An 8692-nucleotide genomic window follows, 5' to 3' on the forward strand; every position below is an offset into this window, starting at 1 on the left:
CAAGCATTTATTTCTGTACTACTTTTATAATTTATAATTTCATTAAAAAAATAGGAATGTATGAGGAAGGAAAAATATTCTTTGCAACCCATTAGCCGAAGCAATCAATGTTAATATCAGAACATTTTTCTTCCAGGCTTTTAAAAAGGACTTTGGACTTTGTTTTTAATATACAGCAACAGTCACTTTATAATAAAAGGGATCAACTAAGTGCTATTTGCATTGTAGCTGGCCTTTTTTCTTTTCTTTTTTAAACTAGATGGCAATGAAAATTGCACAGTGAAGAGATAGTTACCCATTGACCATCATTTTCTGATCACTACCTCTTTAAAAAAAAAAACAAAAAAACATTGCCAGCGAGTCAATTCTGACTCATAGCGACCCTACAGGAGAGAGTAGAACTGGCCCATAGAGTTTCCAGGAAGATCTGGTGGATGCAAACTGCCAGCGTTTTGGTTAGCATCCGTAGCTCTTAACCACTACTTCACCAGAGTTCCCACTACCTCTTTAAGAGTGATTATTTTTCATCTACTTTAAACAGATTTTTTAAACAAATTGTATGGCGGTAAAATATATATAACAGGCCATTTGCCATTTCAACCATTTTTTACCTGTACAATTCAGTGATATTAACTACGTTCCCCATGCTGTGCAACCATCACCTGTAGCTGAAGTTTTGCAGAACTTTTAAGTAGGCACCTCGGCCCCTTAGTTTTCCTCAAACGTGCCTCCCCGCACCTGCCTGATGTTGTAGATGCTGTGGAGTAGATCCCGACTCATGGCGACCCCATATGTGCAGAGTAGAACAATAGAGGCTCTATTGGGTTTTTCTTCACTGCAGTCTTAACAGAAGCAGATGCTAGGCCTTTCTTCCGTGGTACCAACCCGCGGAAGGTTCGAACCCGCAACTTTCAAGTCAGTAGCAGTTGAGTGCAAACCGTTTGCACCACCCAGGGACCTTTACCTGCCTGATAGGACACATCCCATGTGGCACAGAGTGGGTGATGGAGCCTGCGTTGTGTGTGAGAGGGGCTGGAAGCCATAAGAAGCTTTCTCTCTGGTCTTGGACCGACTGGGCGGGTCTCCAGAAAAGGCTTTCTCTCTGCCTCACCTCCTGGGATCTCCTCAGGGATCACTTCTTGCCTGACCTTTGCTTTGGATTCGATTCTTCCTCTCGGCCCATACCCTAGAACTGGATGCTTCCGGCCAGCTCTTGTCCCTAGAGTCTCCCCTCAGCCCCCACCCAACGCTTTCCCTTTGCTGAAAACGCTGCCCTCTTACTACCCCCAGCCAGAGGCAGAGCTTTGGTCCCCGCTTGTCCAGCCGGGAAAGCCTCTGGTACCCCACCTTCCCCTATTGAAGATGGAGCCCTTCCTCCCACGGAGGGCCTGTGCCAAAGCGGCAGTAGCAAGATGTCCACTTAAGGGACAACTTAGGTGCCTGGGAAGACCGTGTGAGGGGGCCGACCTGGATATAAGAAGAGGCCAGGGTGATACCCTTTCACCTCTAAAAACCAGATCCCACAGCCCTCCCCAAACCCATCCATCCACTGGGGCCTTTGGGAAACTGAGGGCGGTTTCAGGGGAGAGAGGTCCCCCTCTGACTGGTTGGCGGGGCGAGGCATTCTAGCGTCTCAGGACATTCCCCAGAGGGGAAGACACGCAGTTCCAGGCAGGGACGGCAGCCACCCTAGGGGAAGCACGCCATGACCTCACGTTTTGAGCATGGCCTGAGGGAGCTGCTCTTGGATTGGTTAAACAGGCAGGAGGATAAACATGCGCGCAGGCCAACCAGGGCCGGGGGCTCCCTGCGCAGCGGCGAGCAGAGTGCGGGAAACCCACACCGCCGGGGGTGTGTGTGTTCTCGCTCCCGGCTGACCTTCCTCAGGAGGGTAGAGTGGTTTTGTTTTGTTTATTCTTTAAGTATCTCGAATAATTTTGTTCAGATTATAAAGTTAATACAATCTCATTGTGGCAAACTTGGAAAATGCAAACAGCATAAAGAAGAAAATAAAAACGTCCTCAAATTCCGTAGTCCAGCCACTCATTCACATTAAGCTGCTTTATTTTCTTTATAGCACTGCGACACATTTTTTTTATTTGTTGACTGCCTGTTTCTCCCTTACCATGTTCTAAATCCCACAGGACAGGGCTCAGCACATAGTAGGTGCTTCACACGTTTGATGAATGAATGACTCCAGGGCACTGTGTATGTTTCTTACCTGCTGTTTTGTATACTGGATTTGTTTACCTGAAAGTCAGTTCTGTTCTTAAGGGTGGGGGACAGGTCCTGGGAGGGTGGCTCTGGAGTTTGTACCAGCTACGCGCCCAGACCCATGGAGGACTGGAGAAGGTTCAGAGAAGATGGATCCAGTGGAGGTGTCAGAGTCACACATCTACCCATGAGCACCACTGAGGCAGTGAGGAAAGGAGCCCCTGGGTGGTGCAGATGGTTAAAGTGCCCAGGGGCTAACCGAAAGGCTGGCAGTTCGAGTCTACCCAGAGGCACCTCAGAAGAAAGGCCTGGTGATCTACTTTTGAAAAATCAGCCACTGAAAACCCTATGGAGCACAGTTCTACTCTGACACACGTAGGGGCCCCAGGAGTCAGAATCAACTTGACAGCAACTGGTTGGAGTGAAAGAAAGCGAACAGCTCTCCGCCTCAGGCCTGTGCTGGGCCTTCATCCTCACAGCCCCGCGGGCTATTTGTACAGAAATCAGGCAGGTCAGCAGGACCTGTTGAAGGTCTCAAAGTAGTCAGCAGTGGAGTTAGAACTAGAACTGCAGACAGAAAAATAAAAGCCTCATCTTTTATTTTCAAGTCAGAAATGTGGATTTTAAGAAAACTTTTAATTAAGGAGAAGCAATGAAGCACATCTCTGGACCCTTCGATGCGCTTTCATTTAGATACTTTGCTATCAAAAGCCTAGTCTGTGCTGATAGGAAAACAGATTTCACAAGATTGGATTCAACAAAGAGGTTGGTTAGCTGATTAATTAACTGAGGTGAAGGGCTCATGGGAGTTTAAAATTGGGCGACCCTTTGTTCTCTAGCAGGAGAAACTGATTTCTCTGTTCTTTCATTTCTTTCGTTTAACTTAGGGAGATAAGGAATCTCTTGCTGTCAGATTGGTTTAATATAAAAGTTAGTCTTTATCTGAAATGTAAAGCCCTATGTTTGTAAAACATATTTTATAAAATTATGAAAAAAATGATTAAGGTAGGAGGTGGTAATAGTTCATACATCGTATGTATTCATCACTTCAGATGAAACTAAATACCCGCTGTTCTTTCGAATCAAAAGTAAATTCTTCCATCTTTCTGAATCTTTGTTTTTTCAAAACTAAAATTATATCAGAGTAGCTTTGGGGATGACCGTTAAAATTTGCCGACTCACACCAGCAAGATTTGACAAATGTGACCCAACAAAGGAGCCTCTGACAGCTTCTAGGTAAAATCCAGTGCAGCCTGACTGTCCCCAAAGCTGGGCTCTTTCTAAGCTGCCTCTTTCCCTACTGTCAGTCTGCTCTTTGGTCACCTACAGCCACCAGCACTTACACAGCCAGAGGTAGATCAGGCCAAACCACCATTTTAAACATTTTAATAAGAAGCCTTGGAGTTCTTACCCCTGGATTTCTGCTCACATTTCCTGGGGAGTCTATTCCTCAAAGTTTCCTCAGCCCTGGATCCGTTGGTAACCCTGGTTGGCCCATCCACACGAAGGGGCAAAGCCTGCTTGCCTAGCAGCCTTCTCAAGAATTGATGCTCCAGCAAGCTGTGCTCCCAAGATCCCTCTGCCACTCTTGCTCAAGGCATCTCCCCAGGGCAGGTCACGGGGGAGCTGTGCACAGAGGCTCCTTCTCAGGAGGGTATCTGGTCCTGCTGGATCAGCTGCATATCCACGTGGAAAAATGAATCTCGACTCCTGTCTCCCATCACACACAGAAATTGACCCCAGCATAACGACAGTTCTAAATGCGAAAGGTAAAACAACACAGCTTCAGGAAGAAAACCCTGCAGAGTATTTTCACAGCCTTGGGGGTAGGCAAAGATTTCTTAACAGGTTGCAAAAGAACACCAACCATAAAGGAAAAACGGTGATAAATTGGGGCTATATTAAAATTAAGAACTTGTATTTATCAAAACCACCGTTAAGAAAGTGGAAAGAGAAACCACAGAATGGGAGAGCATATTTGCAAATATTTATCCTACAAAGGAAAAAATCAATTGGAGAAAGGCAGGTCATCCAGCTAAAGATGTACAAAAACTTGCAGAAGCACTACATTAATAAGGCTATCCAAATGACCAATAAACATATGAAAATGCTCAACCTCAGTCATCAGGGAAATACAACTTTAGACTGGCAACACCAAGTGCTGATGTAGATATGGAAGAACTGGAATATTGAGACATTGCTTATGGGAATGTAAACTGCTATAATCACTCTGGAAAACTGTTTGACAGTATATAATAAAGCTGAATGCATCGTTGTCGCTGTTAGTTGCTGTTGAGTTGATTCTGACTCATGCGACCCCGTGTGTGCAGCATAGAACTGCCCCATAGAGTTTTCAAGGCCGTGATCTTTCAGAAGCAGATTGCCAGGCCTGTCTTCTGAGGCACCTCTGAATGGGTTCAAACCACTAACCTTTTGGCTAGTAGGCGAGCACTTCACCATTTGCGCCACCCGGGGACTCCTGTTTCTAGGTACATACATCCAACAGAAAAATGTACGTATGTGCACTGTCTTAGTCATCTAGTGCTGCTATAACAAAAATACCACAAGCGGATGGCTTTAACAAAGAGAAATTTATTTTCTCACAGTCTAGTAGGCTACAAGTCCAAATTCAGGGCATCAGCTCCAGGAGAAGACTTTCTCTCTCTGTCGGCTCTGGAGGAAGGTCCTTGTCATCAATCTTCCCTTAGTCTGGGAGCTTCTCTGGACAGGAACCTCAGGTCCAAAGGGTGTGTTCTGCTCCCGGCACTGCTTTCTTGGTGGTATAAGGTTCCCCTGTCTCTCTGCTTGCTTTTCTCTTTTATATCTCAAAAGAGATTGGTTTAAGACACTATCTAATCTTACAGACCTCATCAATATAACTGCTGCTAATCCATCTTATTACACCATAGTGATAGCATTTACAACACATAGGGAAATCACATCAGATGATAAAATGGTAGACAATCATACAATACTGGGAATCATGACCTAGCCAAGTTGACAGATATTTTTTGGGACACGATTCAATCTATGACATGCACCAAAAACCCATGTTCGAGAATGTTCAGAACAGCACAATCTGTAATGCCTCCAAATTAAAAATAAAAACACCCATCCACAATAGACTTGATGACTAGAACGTAGTCATTCGTACACTGGAATACTATAGAGCTGTGGTTCTCTAACTTTAGTGTGCATAAGCGCTCCCTGAGGGCTTGTTAAAGCACAGATTGAAGGCTCCACCTGGCCCCACACAGAATATATCTCACCTTTCTTCCCCTCAGCTGCTCTTCTCATAGTGGAAGATAGCTGCCGGTCACCTGGTGAACGTTCTCTCCTCCCCACCAATGGTCTCACATTAGCAAGATGGAGGACTAAGGAGGTATAAGAGGCTGGTTTCTGACCACTAGTCCAAACACAAAATCTTCCCTGTGTCAGGTCAGTCCACACCCCTGACTTGGTCGATACACTCATAAGCATGACTTCACATGACCCTGACAACCCTGTGGCTTCACAGGGCAGCCTTCTTTGTCCCCATTTTAGAGAGAAGGAATTGACCATTAGCTAGATTAACTGCAAGGTCATGCTGCTAGGCAGAACCAGAGATTCCAACCCTTGTCCTCTGACTCTGGGTCTAATGCTCCCTTCTCCAAGCTGGCTGCCTCCTCAAAATGCCAGGCCTGCCCCTCCCTCTTATCCATCCATGCAGGTGCTGCCAAGCTCTAGGCCCAAGGCCCCTTTTCTCCCATAGGCAGGTACTACAACCCAAGGCAAGACGCTTTTGCCTGACATGAACATAGTATTGTTTAGCTGCCCAGTGTGCTTCTGGGTATTAAAAGCTCAGCCCTGGGAGGACTCTTTTAGGCAGCATCTGCTGTTTCTGTGGCTAATTGGCTGTCTGGGGAGGTGGCTGCAGCTGTGGTGAAATGTTGATCTTTCAGTATAATCCCTTGGAGAGAGCCGGGATACCCTGTTTTCTCCAACCATCAGCATTTTCGAAATGGTTGCCTACGACTTTGGCAGAGCCAGGTGGGAAGTGGGGACTCCTTGAGAGCAGCCTATAGCCTGAAGGCATTCAGCACCACGGCTAGCGAACACAAATTGCTTCTCAACCCTGGCTGCACATTGGAATCGCCTAAAGAGTTTAGAAAAATTCTGCTGTCTGGCCTCCACCTGAGTCTAAATGGATCAGAATTGTGTTGTTGGCTAACCCCCTTGCCCAGGTGGTTTAAATATGCAACAAGCAGGAGGTGGAGTGTTCTGTAAACTAGGCATCAAATGAGACCTCCCCTCTGAAAGGGACCTTGGAAGGAAGGTCTTTTAGTCCTGCCGCCTTGGCCCTGCTGCTATGAAAACTATTCCTGGCCCCCTCTTAAGTGTTATGTTCTCCACTCTGGACTCACCCTCCTTGGCTTTCCTTCTTCTTATATCCACAAGTTCAAGAAATATCCTAGACATTCCCTCAGGGCAACTTGGAGAACTCAACTGGGTCCAATTTGTGAAATAAACACCCAGAGGGAAACCACGAGGCTGCAGACATAGCAGTAGTCTGGGAGATAGCAGAATGTATCCCACTTCCAAGATTTTTAAAAAGAAAAATCAACTGTTGTACTGTTACTTATTATGGCATCAAATTTGGAAACCATTTTATAGTTAAAAAATACGGTGCCGGTTACATTTGTAGAATTAAACAATCAGGGTCTGAGCATCTGCACAATGAAATTCAATGCAGCCATTGCAAAGCATGCTGTGTATGAATAATTAATAACATGGTAAGCTGTGCATGCTGTATTACATGCAAAAAAATCTAGTCACAAAACACTATGTACCGTATCATCCCAATTTTGTAAAAAATATATGCATGTAAGTGTTTAGACATTTTCAAAATGGAGAATTAGCAGTGTTAGCCATTATCATAGAATGTTGGAGAAATAGATGATTTTTATTTTCTTTTTATTTTTCTATTCACATTTTCTACAATAAACACGTTAATTTTGTCAGGAAAATAAACAATAAAAAAAAGCTTAGTTGTTGAACCAGTGGGTTGATCCATAAGAGTTTATCATTTTCAACAGAAGAATGCAGGGAGTTTTAGGCTGACATAAAATTTCTTAATCAATGATATTCAAAATAATGATGACTATGTAGATCCTTCCCTGCAGTAAAGAATTTCTTTAAGGCAGATGTCCATGATTCCTTGGAGTTAAATATTAATCCGATAGAACTCAGCCTAGGAGATGAATTTTGGTTTCTGTGAAATTTTTATGAACTAATTAGTGGGTTGGAGCAAAGAGCAAGACCAGAACAGAGTTACAAAGAGGTCTTAAAAGATAAAGTGTTTCCTGTTAATTCTCCATTACTTTCTTAAAAGGACATGAACTTGGACGAGGCATTTATCTACCCAGGTCTGCAACACAATACCTACAAACCAAAGTCATGACCCAGGTCAGAAGCAGTGCTGGAAGCAAAAATTGTTTTGGAAGGAAAACTAACCAAATCTTTTTGTCAGAGATAATCTCAGAGAGCCACTGTTGGATTCCCTTCCAATAGGTCACCTTCAACAGGGAAGAGGGAGGAAATAAAAAAGTTGGAACAGTATTTACTTAACTATAAGTACCAAGTCCTGCTTGATGGGGTCTTAGAGGAGCCCCAGCCCAGGTGTTATCATCACCATCCGTACACCACCATAAATGATTGAATATGCTACAATATAAAATGCTCACAGTCCCATTAATGGCTCAGTGCTCCAATTTCCTACCAGTGTGGAGTTTCTGAAGTGCTTTTGGCTAAACAATCTCCATCCATCCATTAAAAAACATGCTTTCAATACTCGTATTTTCAAAGAAGTCCATTACTTTTTAAAAATATAATCTAAAAAAAAAATTATGTATCCTGAAAACACTTGAAGCAGAGATTCAAACAGATACGTGTACACCAATGTTCACTGCAGCATGAGTCACGAGAGCCAAAAGGTAGAAACAACCTAAGTGTTGAAACAGATGAGTAGATAAACAGAATGTGGTATGTCCACCCAATGGAATGTTATTCAGCCATAAAGAGAAATGAAGTTCTTCGATACATGCTATGACATGGATTAACCTTGAAAACATTATGCTGAATGAAATAAGTTAGACACAAAAGGATGAGTATTATATGATCCCACTTATATGAAATATCTAGAATAGGCAAATGCATAGAGACAAAAGTTTATCAGTGGTTACCAGAGGAGGGAAGGGGAAATGGGGAGTTATTGCTTAACGGGTACTGAGTTTCTGTTTAGGGTGATGAAAAACATTTGGAAATGGGTATTAGTGATGGTTGTGCAACATGGTGAATGTAATTAATGTCACTGAATTGTACACTTAAAAATGATTAAAATGGCTGTGCTGGAAGTTCTAGCTAGAGCAATAAGGCAAGAGAAAGAAATAAAGGGCATCCAAATTGGTAATGAAGAAGTTAAACTGTCCCTGTTTGCAGA

This window comes from Trichechus manatus, unplaced genomic scaffold (assembly GCF_000243295.1).
Source record: "Trichechus manatus latirostris isolate Lorelei unplaced genomic scaffold, TriManLat1.0 scaffold00040, whole genome shotgun sequence".
NCBI classification, from domain to species: domain Eukaryota; kingdom Metazoa; phylum Chordata; class Mammalia; order Sirenia; family Trichechidae; genus Trichechus; species Trichechus manatus.